Source organism: Lynx rufus, unplaced genomic scaffold (genome assembly GCF_022079265.1).
Source record: "Lynx rufus isolate CCGP_SWC_20201006 ecotype Redwood Valley unplaced genomic scaffold, mLynRuf1.p SCAF_8, whole genome shotgun sequence".
NCBI classification, from domain to species: Eukaryota; Metazoa; Chordata; class Mammalia; order Carnivora; family Felidae; genus Lynx; species Lynx rufus.
In genome coordinates, this window is record NW_025814896.1 from 2,294,337 (window position 1) to 2,306,698 (window position 12,362).

General features: G+C 54.0%; 1 protein-coding gene and 1 non-coding gene across 3 annotated transcripts in view; one reads left to right on the forward strand and one right to left on the reverse strand.

Moving 5' to 3' along the window:
- The window catches only part of CDH4 (cadherin 4), a 540,251-nt gene that overhangs the window by 363,436 nt on the left and 164,453 nt on the right, over positions 1–12,362 (reverse strand). The gene's annotated exons all lie outside the window — the stretch shown is intronic.
- On the forward strand, positions 8,441–8,525 carry TRNAR-UCG (transfer RNA arginine (anticodon UCG)). The gene has a single exon. It is a non-coding gene; the product is annotated as a tRNA-Arg (tRNA).

Consider the following 12,362-nt stretch of genomic DNA (forward strand, 5'->3'; position numbering starts at 1 on the left):
ATTTTGACTTCCATCCTCCCACGCACAGGAACCGGCACTCCAACCCCCCTGCTTTTCTGGAACTTTCCTATTTCGGGACTCAACGCAGGGCTGAGATTAACAAAACATTTGTGGATTAAGAGCTTAAAGAAACTCCAACAAAACGCTGAGACCTGAGTCAGAATCACATCTGTTGTAAAAATTGTGTGTTTGGTCTTTAACTCCAATTAATAGTCCAGCAAAAAACATCAAGGGTCCTCATTAACCAGAATTAAGCGTTTCGAGTTTTCTCACATTACTTCTAGGGGCTGTAGCACTGTCCACCCAGCAATGCTAATTACCACCAGTGCCACTGCCCCAGTGGTGACGACACCAGGCCCCCTCCTGCCCCTGAGGGGCTGGCTCTTCCTCACCTGGACCACATTCAGCGTCTGTACTGAGGTTTGCATTACCTGGAATTCTGTCTCTGGCCATGACACCCACAGGCAGACGCAGGAGCGGTGCCAAAAGGAAGATTTCCTGCAAAGTCAGTAAGCCAACGCGATGCAAATTTATCTCACAGTGGTGTTCGTTTGCAGTCCATGGCAAAATAGCAAGTGTGCAAACATTTCTAGACCGCCATGAAAGCAGAGGTGAGGTTTACTGTGAAGCATGAAGCTTCAGGGGAGGAAGAGGAAGGGAGGGAGGGGAAGGAAGAAAGGGGAAGGGAGGGGGAAGGAGGGGAGAGAGAGGGAGGGGAAGGGAGGGAGGAAGGGAGAAAGGTGAAGGGAGGGTAAGGGAGGGAGAGAGGGAGGGAGAGGGAGAGAGGGAGAGAGGGAGAAAGGGGAAGGGAGGAAGGGAGAAAGGGGAAGGGAGGGGGAGGGAGAGGAAGGGGGAGGGAGAGAAGTCCTACAGCAAAGAAGGGGAAGGCAGGAGGGGCCGGGGGCACCGACCCAGAACACCATGTTTCCGGGAACATCCCCTTTTGGTGGAATGGGATTTCAGATTTCAGATCTGGGTGTCTCAGGGTGTGCAAGTCCGAGGGAGGCTCGGGACACGTCTAATTTCTCCCCAGACGCTCCGTATCTTCCCTGGCACTTTTTAGCACTGTGCTCACAGTAGTCGGGGTGGGGTGGGGGTGGCTGTGCATTACCGACCTCATAACACACACATCCCCTGTCCGGTGAGTTTCGTAGGTGGTTCATATTTGCAGGCTTTGCAAACAGAGCGCCTCCTGCAAGACGTGGGACGGCTCCAGTCGCAAGCATCACAAATGACAGGGGGGAACGGGCAGATTCTCCTCGTGCAGTGTTTGCCTGGAGTATTTAATACTTTCAGAGATCCTGGCAACAAATGATACTAGGAAGCAGATTGCCTAGTGGCAATGAAAACCCCAAAGTTGACAAGCAAACCCTGCAGCCTGCACTCCAGATAGAATGTTCTGAAGTCCTCAATAACATGCTCTAAAACCTCATCCAAGGCAGAAACAACAGAGTGCTGGTACCATCAGCCACAGCAGGAACTTTCTTAATAGAATATATAAAAATGCTCCAGGCAGTAAAAAAAAAAAAAAAGGAAAAAAGAAAAAAAGGAGGATATTTCCAGAAAGAAGAATGTTGAAAGCAATCATAATTATGTCTTAAAGAGAGGGTTTGATTGCTTCACCCACGTCACCCAGGGCATAGTGATTATAAAACTCATCTCTCTTCCCATCGGAGGTAAGAGAAGCCTTCTTAATAATCTAAAAAATATTGCGGTCTCTCTCCCAACCTGTGGGAATTGATGATATTTACGATCCCTAAGGCACTGCATTTCTTTCGTATCGAGGAACACCAATAATAATGTACTATTCCATTACAGAAGAACGTCTCACTGGGTGAATGTGTTCCAAGGATCCAGAAAATGGAGGAAGTTAAAAAGTCATCCTCTGTGACCCTCGACAAAGCAGCCTGGATCTAAACAGGGAACCAGGGTGGTCCGATACTCTCCGATGCTTTTTCCAACAGAATCCAGAAGACGCGCCGTGAAAGCATGAACTGGTACACAGTGAAGCAGACGAGAGAAGAAAAGGACACAGGGAGAAGCCATGCGTTCAGAGCTGGGTACCAAGATCAGCAGCGTTCCCTCCTCCCGGCACGGGTGTAAGAGAACGTGTGTGCGTGTGTGTGCAAGCCACTCGGTGCTCAGTGCCTTATTAAAGTTGCTTTAAGAAAACCATACAGACATGATGGGCTTTTTTACCCACAATGTATTTTATTACAAGCGCACAGAACCAAGAACTGTAAGCAATTTGCTAAGTGAACCGGAAATTCAACTCTCTGCTTATGAATTAAGTTATGGGGCCCGTTGGTTAAAACGCGAGCTCCTAAAATAGGTTGTTTCTGCAAATAAAGACTTCGGCATGGAGAAAACAACATGCTGGCAGAGACGACGCGGGAGACGCTTGGCTCCTCACGGGAGGGACCGGCAACCCCTCCGATCACGGCCCTCTCAGCTGCGGCGGACTCCTATTGGCTCGATAGAGCCCGTTCTTAAATACCCAGAAAACGGGTCCTCCTGCTGTTAAACACAGACACTGTTAAAAACTAAACAATACAGGGGCGCCTGGGGGGCTCAGTCGGTTAAAGGTCCGACTTGGGCTCAGGTTATGATCTCACAGTTCGTGGGTTTGAGCCCCACATCGGGCTCACTGCTGTCAGCACGGAGCCTGCTTGGAATCCTCTGTTCTCCCCTTTGTGTCTCTGTCCCTCCCCAGCTCTCTCTTGAGCACTCTCACTCTCCACGTATATAAATAAACTTAAAAAAAAAAACACTAAATGGATTACACTCACAATTAATATATTATATTAAAAACGTGCGTAACGAATACTCAAAATTTCTCACTTCCTAATTATTTCACTACGTTCTACTAACTTGAATGCTGTCGGGGTTATTCAGGCCTCTTGACGCCCAAAGGCAGAAATCCCATATGATGAGGTGCAATTTTCATCTCTCCCGAGCCCACGGTCAGTGCCGTCACGTTGCAGCTCGAAACAGGCCACGGGATGCAGCCCAGTAATCGGCAAACGCCAGGATCGAGGCTCTGCGCCCCCCCACTCTGTGCCATGAGGTCAAGGCCTGGCGTGAAGCTGCTGGACACAGACCACCGGTTTCATACCGTGTCATACTTTTGTATTCGAAGAACGTTCAGCAAGAACAACGTTTTACCACGTGACCTAACTGTGTGGGGAAGTAGCTACGTCCCTTTCCCAGCAAAAGGGAAACAGGGGATTCCCATTAGGTCACAAAGCAGACATGCGTTCAATTCTGCCTCCTGCAAAAACGTAGGCCAGCGGCAGTGTTTGCCGAAGAAACTCATCAGTAGATGCCGCGGACGTCACGGAACTGACCACAAGCTACCGAAATTACAACCGCTTCCCGCTAAGTGGCCGAAGGCAGACCGCGGAAGTCTTGAACTCACTTGTGAAAGTCAAGCCGGCCTTGGCCCTCCGCCCCGGGGGGACGTCCTGCCTGATGGTGTCTTTCTTTGCTGGTGAGGAACTCTGCGATGTGGACTGGGGGCTCTGGGCCGTGCTGTCGGGTGGACCCCCAGAGGGGCTGCAGGCGGGGTCAGCCATGGGCTGGTCCGCGGTGCCTCAGTGACAGAACTCACACCAAGATTCTGGACGCCTGAGGGAGCCCGTTTGGTGCCACTCTATGCATGCCGTCACACAACGGTGCTGCCGTGCCCAACAGGAGAGGACAGTGGACACTACCCCGTAGCGGTGCCTCCTGGGCTCCCCCCGTGCCTCTACCCACGCGGTCCCTCCTGGGCTCCCCCTTGACTGATTTTAATCTGGGTCCTTTTGCTGGAAGAAGACTTCTCCATCACTCTGATGGGTTTTAGCGAGTTCTGGGAGTCTCCGCGAGTTATCGAACCCTGAGGGTGGTCCTGGGGACCCCTGAGCTCTGCAGCCGACCTCAGAAGGGAGGGTGGTCTTGAGGCTGGTCCTCGAACTTCGAGCCGCGTGTGCACCAACGGCTGATACGCGTCTCCCGGCAGACACCCTGCGTCCTGCACACGCGTGGGCTGCTGCTCTTGGCGGTGCCACAGCAGGGCTAGCGCGAGCGGTCAGGGCAAGCTCGTGGTTTCTCAGCGCACTCGAGACGAGGCCTCAGAGACTCGGCCACAAGAATGGCACGTGGGGAGAGTCACCAGCGCATTACACATAAGCTTTCAAAAAACAAGCAGCAGAAACGGAAGGCGGTCTTAGTGTTTAACAAATGTTGGCTTGGTAACAGCACACGAGACGTTCTTTGTTGGTCGTCAGCGTCTCGGTCGGGCCTGATTTAGGTCAACTGGCCGTGGCCTCGAGAACGAAGAAAGCGTGGCCTTGGGTGGCAGGGCGCCTCCCGTCTCCCCCGCAAACCGGACAGGTGGCCCCCGCGTCCCCGCAGGCTGGGTGTGGGAAGCGGACGGAGAACTCACTAAAGACCCCGCCACACCGTAGGCACTCTCAGAATGGCAGATATTATTAAAATACCCGAAAATATCACTGCTTACGGGGAGAAGAGAGGTACAGATGAGAATTTCAATCTTGAATGAACGTCTTCAGCAACTTTAAGAAAGGACAGGGTGACTGGGGAGCCATCCGGGCCACTCTAACCAGGGAAGGACTGACCCTGAACTCATCGCCCTATAGCTGGGACCCTGTGGCATCTCATTTGGGGAGCACGTTGGCCCCCACAGTGGTCCTGGGACCGGCCTGAGTCCTGCCTCCTGCGCGGTTCTTCCTCTCCGTGGCTCTCTGCTCCCTACTACAGCCCAGGCTTCCCCTTCGTAGCCATTTTTATGAAAGGAAAAAAACAAAACAGGGAGGAGAATGATATCTAATAGGACTGCAGCAAAATCAACTATTTTGGTCAAGATAATACAGCTGTGTTCACATATTGTCAAACATCTGGAGAGAAGCTTAAAAAAACCCACTTGAATCTAGTCGTCTTATGGGGCCTCGATGCGTTTAGGCGGCCTGTTCTTAGCAAGTGTCCAATTTTCCCCCGTCAGTCGGCTGCTGTGGTGGCAGAACGGTGGCCACGGCGGAGAGAAGGAAGTGGAAATTCAGGTCTCCTTTGGTGGATGACACGTACTACACGCGATTCACATGCTGAGCTAAATGGGATGAACTCAAAACGCAAGCCCACCCCAGGGGAGGATTTGATTTTATCTCCCTGCCGTCCCACATAGACACTTCCTTCATCAGCGAGCTCACACAGGCAAAGTAATTTGGAAGGTAGTCTATGGAGAACACAGGAAAGTCCAAATTTGTCCTAAATAAATAAATAAATAAATAAATAAGGCTGTATTTTAGTCCCCATAAACTAGTACACCAGACTTGAGAATCTGTTTTTCTGGCTTACAGTTTTTTTTTTTTTAATGTCTATTTATTTTTGAGACAGAGAGAGAGAGAGATAGAGCATGAGAGAGAGAGGGAGACACAGAATCCGAGCAGGCTCCAGGTTCCGAGCTGTCAGCACAGAGCCCGATGTGGGGCTCGAACTCATGAACCGTGAGATCATGACCTGAGCCGAGGTGGGACACTTAACCGACTGAGCCACCCAGGTGCCCCATGGGAATAGGAGAGTGTAAAAAAAAAAAAAAAAAAAAAAAATCTCTGGTTTGATATCCACCAGCCCCTCCCCGTTATCGGGTCTCCCTGGAAAGTCTTTTTCTAGTGCGTAATCCCACAGAAATCCCATTCTTTCTGGATGCTCGGATAAACACTGGAAAGCAGCAGGTAAGCTATGCCCAAAAATCAAAATGCAGACTCTCCAGCAAATTCTATGATGAGCCCCTTCCTCGTTCCCAGAGGGACAGAAAACACACACCGCGCTGCCCCTTCCAGAACTCCACACGCCTGACCCAAGTCCCCGCTGACAGTCACCGGGGATGTTCAGACACATCTTTTAAGTGTGTGGGCATATAAAACTCACACACGCTCTAAAGAAATTCGACATTTTCAGACTTTTAGCTTATTAAACAGGAAAGATGTTAAGAAGCGTGACCTGGAAAGGAGAGTCCTCCTTCGCGCTGAGCCTCTGGTTTGCAAGCGGCCTCTTTGTTCTAGTGAAAATTAGTTTGGTAACAGCTCGGAGCCCACGGTGAGTGGCGAGCCCATCCCCCACCAGCGGCGGGTACTGGCACGAGTGCCCGCTCGCTCGGGAGAGGATCTGGGCTCAGCACATGAAGGCTGAATTGCTTCTCACCCCAAGGGCAGCAGAGACGTCCAAGTTAGTTATTGGACTGTTAACAAAGCCCATCCGAGGGACCCCTTGGTCCAGCTGGCTCCTCCAACCTCCACTCCAGAATCCAGGGAAGCCATTTGTGTCCAAAATTGCCCAAATCAATTAACCTTCTCTGGTATTACTCACCACTCAGGGACAGAATTCTGTGCGCAAAAGCAAAATGATGTCTTGGCGCATCATCAGGCCGGGCCCTCCGAGGTAATAACAAATGAGGATATTCTGGTCAACAGCCCAATGTCGGACTGTCATCTCTCAACTGAGTTACAGGGGTGGCGTTAACTTCTTTTACTACAACCTGAAAACGGCCCAGAACATACTCCAAACACTCGCTCTTTATATTTGTTCCGGGTTCCAAGTGGAAGTTAGTAAGATCCCATCTATAATAATTACAGCTGGAAACAAGCCTACTGGGACTGTTTAAGAAACATAATACGCAGGGACAGCATTAACTGAATACTGCTTTTCTCTGTTTGACCATAACAGGGCTTACCCGTCCTTCTGGGACTGTCTTTCTGACACCAGGCAAGGCCCCAACGTACCAAGTTCCCCAAAAAGTGACGTGTCGCAAAGGAACAAGTTTTATGAGAAGAGGCAGCGCTGGCCCCACTAACTTCTAAGCTCGTGGACAGGGGTGGCGTCAGCATGGAAATCAACCGCCAGGAGGAGGGCCACCTGTCCCGGCTTCCCGCCAGCCGGCTCGAGCTCCAACCACACCTTGCCATTCCCCGCTGACCACGGTCGCGCTCCGCTCCGCTCGGCAACTTTGGGGCAGGGGTGTCGTCCTGACTACGGGCCCGACCTCCCTTTCTTAGAGCATCTGTTTTGGAACATCGCACTTGTGAATCCTGCCTCTACCCGACCAGGAATGACTCCCACCAGGCTCCAAGGAGCAGGCGGGGCCCCCGCCTCCCGGTCTCTGTGGGCGGGTAGGAGCCTACCTGCGGTGAGCGTCGATCAACAAACGCCGGTGGCCCAACTCACAGCACCGCCCACCCCGCTTCTTCCAGTTCCTTCCTGGCGCTCACCCCCGTGTGAACGTCTTCGGTTCTAGCGGAGCTAGGCGCGCTCTCTCGTCTCCGTTATGGGGATGTTAAGATCTTGCTTGCCTGCTTCGGGGTCTCTTGCACGGTTCTGGTGCCGTGACTCAGACAGCTTCATTGCTGGGCCCTCGGACTCCTCACCTGGGACCCCAGGTGTGCACGGTGGAAGCCTCTGTCTTCACTCCGGGCCGACTGGAGGGGTCCCCTGGTGAGCCCCACCCCGGAGCAGCCGCTTGAAGCTTGGTCGGGACACCTGGGCGCTTGGGTGCTGAGTGCAGATTCGGGCGGGGTTGGGGTCCCGGGCCGCCGTGTGGGCGAGGCGTCACTGGCGTCGAGCACGGGTTATGTTGCCGAGATCTCGCCGGGCGGGGCTCTGCCTCTCCAGTACTTGGCGCGGGCTTCCTTCGTGGACGTCTTGCTGCTGTCACCCCGGTGCCCGCGTCCCCCCAGGGAATTCTCACCCGTCTGACTCTCCTCCCCTGAAGACTCCTGCTCTGTCACCAGCTGTCCGCTTCCATCCCCAGTGGTGTGATTTCACTGAGCACGACCTGGAGCTTCAACAGAGAACGGAAGTTCTTTTCAACAGCAGAGAAGAGGCCTGTTCCGGCTGGGCTTTGGAAAGTCAGCCCACGACAAGGACGGTGGACAGAGCTGAAGCCGTGGTCCCGGCTGGTGCGGGGCTGCCTTCATGCAGTTCGGTCGCCCGCCCAGGCAGGTGCCTCCGGCCGGTGGAGGGAGGGGTCCACGTGGCGCCCGGAGCCCTGGGCTCAGAGGGAGCAGGTGGAAGGTGTGGCAATTGTCAGGATCTAGCTCTGCTTGGGAGCCAGGGACGAGCTCAACAGGGAGGAAATCTACGTAAGGATTTACTTAAAGTGAACTTATTACTGTCAGGGTCCTGGGGGGCTCAGTCGGTTAAGTGTCCGACTCTTGATTTCTGCTCAGGTCATGATCTCAAGGGTTTGTGGGACTGAGCTCCATGTCAGGCTCTGTGCTGAGTGTGGAGGCTGCTTGGGATTCTCTCTCCCTTCCTCCCTCTCTCTCTCTAAATAAACTTAAAAAAATGTGATTTTACTACCTTTAGAATATAGAAGCAGGAAAAGATTAAGGAATCCTTAGCCAGAACTGCAGGGCCCCCTTATTTAACAAACAGGTAAAGGGGCGCCTGGGTGGCTCAGTCGGTTGAGCGTCCGACTTCGGCTCGGGTCATGATCTCACGGATCGTGGGTTCGAGCCCCACGTCGGGCTCTGTGCTGACAGCTCGGAGCCTGGACCCTGCTTTGGATTCTGTGTCTCCCTCTCTCTCTGCCCTTCCCCTGCTCACGCTCTGTCTCTCTCTCGAAAATAAAATAAAAATTACAAAAAACCCAAATAGGTAAGAAAAATTTTACTAAAAATACCAACTGTTTGCATAAAAATGACTCTCCTCCACCTTGGAAGACCCACAGCTACTTTGAGGAGTCCTTGGCCACGGAGGACACAGAGGAAACCCCAGCAGGTCATGTTTGCAATCAGGCAAAACCTTTTTGTGCTGCTCAGCAGGGATTTGGAGGGAGTGGTGTCCAAAGTACGGAGTCCTCAGGGTGTTTCTGTCCCAGAGGACCCAGTGAAGTGAGGCGCAATCCCCACAGAAAGTTCTAACCTGCAAGGAGGTTTCGGAAAGGCGAACACGGAGATGCCCAAACACCCTTCCTGTGACGGGTTTCATCAGCTGGGGCTGCAGGGCCATAGCACTTTCCGGTCCTGGGTTGATCTGGGGACTTGCTCATGAGTCCAGCTCACCCCTCCTCCTCGACAACTTCCTGGTCAAAGAGCCTCGCTGTCGCATCATGACCTCTCGTGCACACGGGTGCCACCCTGGGGCCTGAGCCGGGAGGGCCGGACACAGCAATCCTTTGTGTCCAACTCAATGTTTAGCGGGCATCTTAATTTTTCATGGATTTGCCACCAGGTTTCACGTTGACCTCCGGCCCTGGGAGCTCACGCGGCAGCTTCCAGCGCCTTGGGCAGCAGATGCCAGTCAAGTGCAAGGGCCGTGCGCTCATTCCGTAAGATTCCTCTGCAAACGGCGCGCATCCTGGTGGGACGACTCCAGGTCAGTGCACAGGGTAAGGGAGCGAATGCAGAAACGACACAGGAGGACAGGACACCAAGTGCAGGGGAGGAGGAGTTTAGGGAAAAAGCAGTCAAGCTCCCACCCCCACGGCAGGTGCCTCCCCTCCCACCCGGGGTGGGGGGGGGCCTCTGTGCTTCCCAGGCCTCACCCCTGCCCTCAGGAGCCGGCGCCTTCCCTCCGCCCGGAGCCAGCCACTTCCACGAAGACTGTCTGAAAAGATGCCTCGTCACCGGGCCTGCAGTCTCCCCATCCTTCCCGAGGCAGGGAAGTCACCTGCAATTTCTCCGAAGATCATCTACGAAGGCGCTTTCCCACCGCCGAGGTGTCAAGTCTTGACCGTCCGCATGTTATGTTTCGGCGAAGGAATGTAGTTCATTAATCCCGCAAACTGACAATTAAGAGGCAGTGCTTGCCAAGTGCTGCCTTGCTTCGTGCCCCTTTTAATTGCGGGGGAAGTGGAGGGGCTGTAGCAAGGCTGTCTCCCTCCCCGCTGAAGTCCCGGCTTAGGGATTTTGTGCTTTTCTAATCCAATTTGCTCCTGACATTGCCAATATTCCCTTCCTAACAACTGGCACAAAACCGGGGGAAAGAGGGGAGATAACGACACTCACTGTTCAAAGTCGGGGGTCTACACAGTAGGCCCGGTTCTGCGTTAGGAACCTGGTCCTCCCCCAGCGTGCACTGGTAACGTCTCGGGAAAAAGCTGCAAACAGATCGGGGCAGGACCACCGAGGCGCAGGGGCCCGTCCCCCGGGGGGTGTCGGGAGAGCCGAGGCAGCGGGCCCAGCTGCCAAGCAGGCCAGCAGGGAGCAACAATGCTGGGTTTCATAGTAACAGTAATAGGTGACCACTGCCGTTTATCGAGTCGGTGGCGAAACAGAAGACCTCATCGGTCTCCCCAGCTCTGAGACGTGCACCGCCGCCTTGAAGCCAAGTTCAGCACCCCCTGCTCCCTTCCGCGGCGAGACCCCCTCTCTAGGAGAGACAGCCGGCTCAGCCACCGCTCAAGGGCCCCAGGGCCACCCACTCAACACGTTCCCCTCCCACAGGGGCCGCCTCACCACCTGCTCCTGGGAACAGTTCCATTCACACCCGGATCGGGGTGGCCTGGCCGCTTCCATCCTAGCCCCCACGTGCAGACCCTGTAAAACCAGGTCCCCCAACGGCAGGCGAGTCTAGGGCTCTGAGCCCCCTACTGCACCCTGTCAGAGCAAAAAGCTGAGACCCAGATCTCCCACTCACGTCGTAAGGCCGAACATCAGAAGAACCGGCTGGCTCCCGGGCCCAGTGAGGGAAGCAGGTCTCACCTCCGATTGCCTGGGCTCACCTTGTTCCTTGCAGGACAAGACGCACCCCTTCTCTGCTCCAGAGCCTTGCTACATTGACCAAGGCTTCCCTTCCTTGGCAACGGAGCCGGGGTGCCAATGAGCAAAGACAGCGCCAATAGCAGGGCGTGTGGTCACTCAGTGCTTATTACACACCTGCGTGGGTGACGTGCTCCTGACCCCTCTTCTCCTTGAGGTTTACACCCATGCACACTCATCCAGCAAACGTTTATTGACTTCCTACTAATGGAGAATATCGACTGACTGGCACAGCGCCCTCTCGGGCCCTGGTGTCGGCCACCTGCCTGATACGTGGGCGGCTTCCTGACCTCCACTCGCCCAGTGCTTCTAGACTTTGCAGGTGGTTGCTGGCCTAGAGACCCCCAGAGGGAGGTCCCTGTGGGCCCTGGGGTCAGCGTGCGCCGAAAACCCAAAGTTGAAACTTTCGGCAGACCTCTAAGGTTCTGTGTGTCCCTCTCCCCACCTCAGCGGTGTGACGTTCAAAGAGGTGATTCCAGACAAGGGCACAACACAGTCTCTGAATGCACACACATGCGAGAGTCAGGGACGTTATTTCTGCCTCACAGACAGAAACGAGAAGGGAGCTTTGGTTCATAAACATAAAACGCAGGCTCCACTGTGTGCCCCAAAAGGAGTCGTTGCTGAAATGAGATGGGCACCCCCAGGATGGGGTCCTGGGATTGCCGCTTCATGATGCCCATTCCTTGCTGGGGACCTAACAGCCCCTCAAACCCTGACCCCATCCTACAAGTACACACAAAACTCTGGTTCAGGGATTCTCAGTGGTGACTTCCCACTAGACCTACACAGGCCAGGAACTAGGGGACAGCGATGCCTAGTGCCCGTATCTGCTCTCACGTGGCTGACCTGGAGAGGGTGATGGCTGAACAGGCCAGAGAGAAGCTAAGCCTGTGCATCAGGCGATATAAGTGTAAAAGGGCACTGAGATGGCGAAGGGGCACTGGGGAGGCTCCAGGGGACAGTCTGGGCTGCAAACTGACTGACCAAAAGGAGACAGCCAGAGGGAGATCTGGGTGAAAGACTTCCAGAGAGAATAAAAAATGTAAAGTCCCAGGTGCTGGGCCAAGCTTGCTGGTCCCCAGGATGGATGGACTATGGGACTGGCCAGAGCTCAGAGGCAGGAGGTGCAGGGGAGAAGCAGGAGGAGCTGAGGCCAAGAGGTCTGTGAGATCACTGGTGGGGGGCAAGTAGGGCCAGAGGCCGGCTCTGCCGACCCTGATACGGCTTCGGTCATCACCACCACCACCATCACCATCATCATCATCGCCATCGCATCATCATCGTCACCTCCACTGTCACCACCATCATCACTACCGTCACCACTGCCACCTCCACTGACATCATCACCTCCAGCACCATCATCATCACCATCACTGCTACCTCCACTGTCACCACCATCATCACCTCCATCACCTCCATCACCATCGCTTCCACCTCCACTGTCACGATCATCGTCACCACCATCACCATCATCATCACCACCACCAACATCATCAACATCATCACCACCACCATCATAACTGCCACTTTCACCGTCAGACCACAGTCACCAACACCATTGTATCAATACCATCACCAAATTTTGGCTGCGTTGCTGGTCAA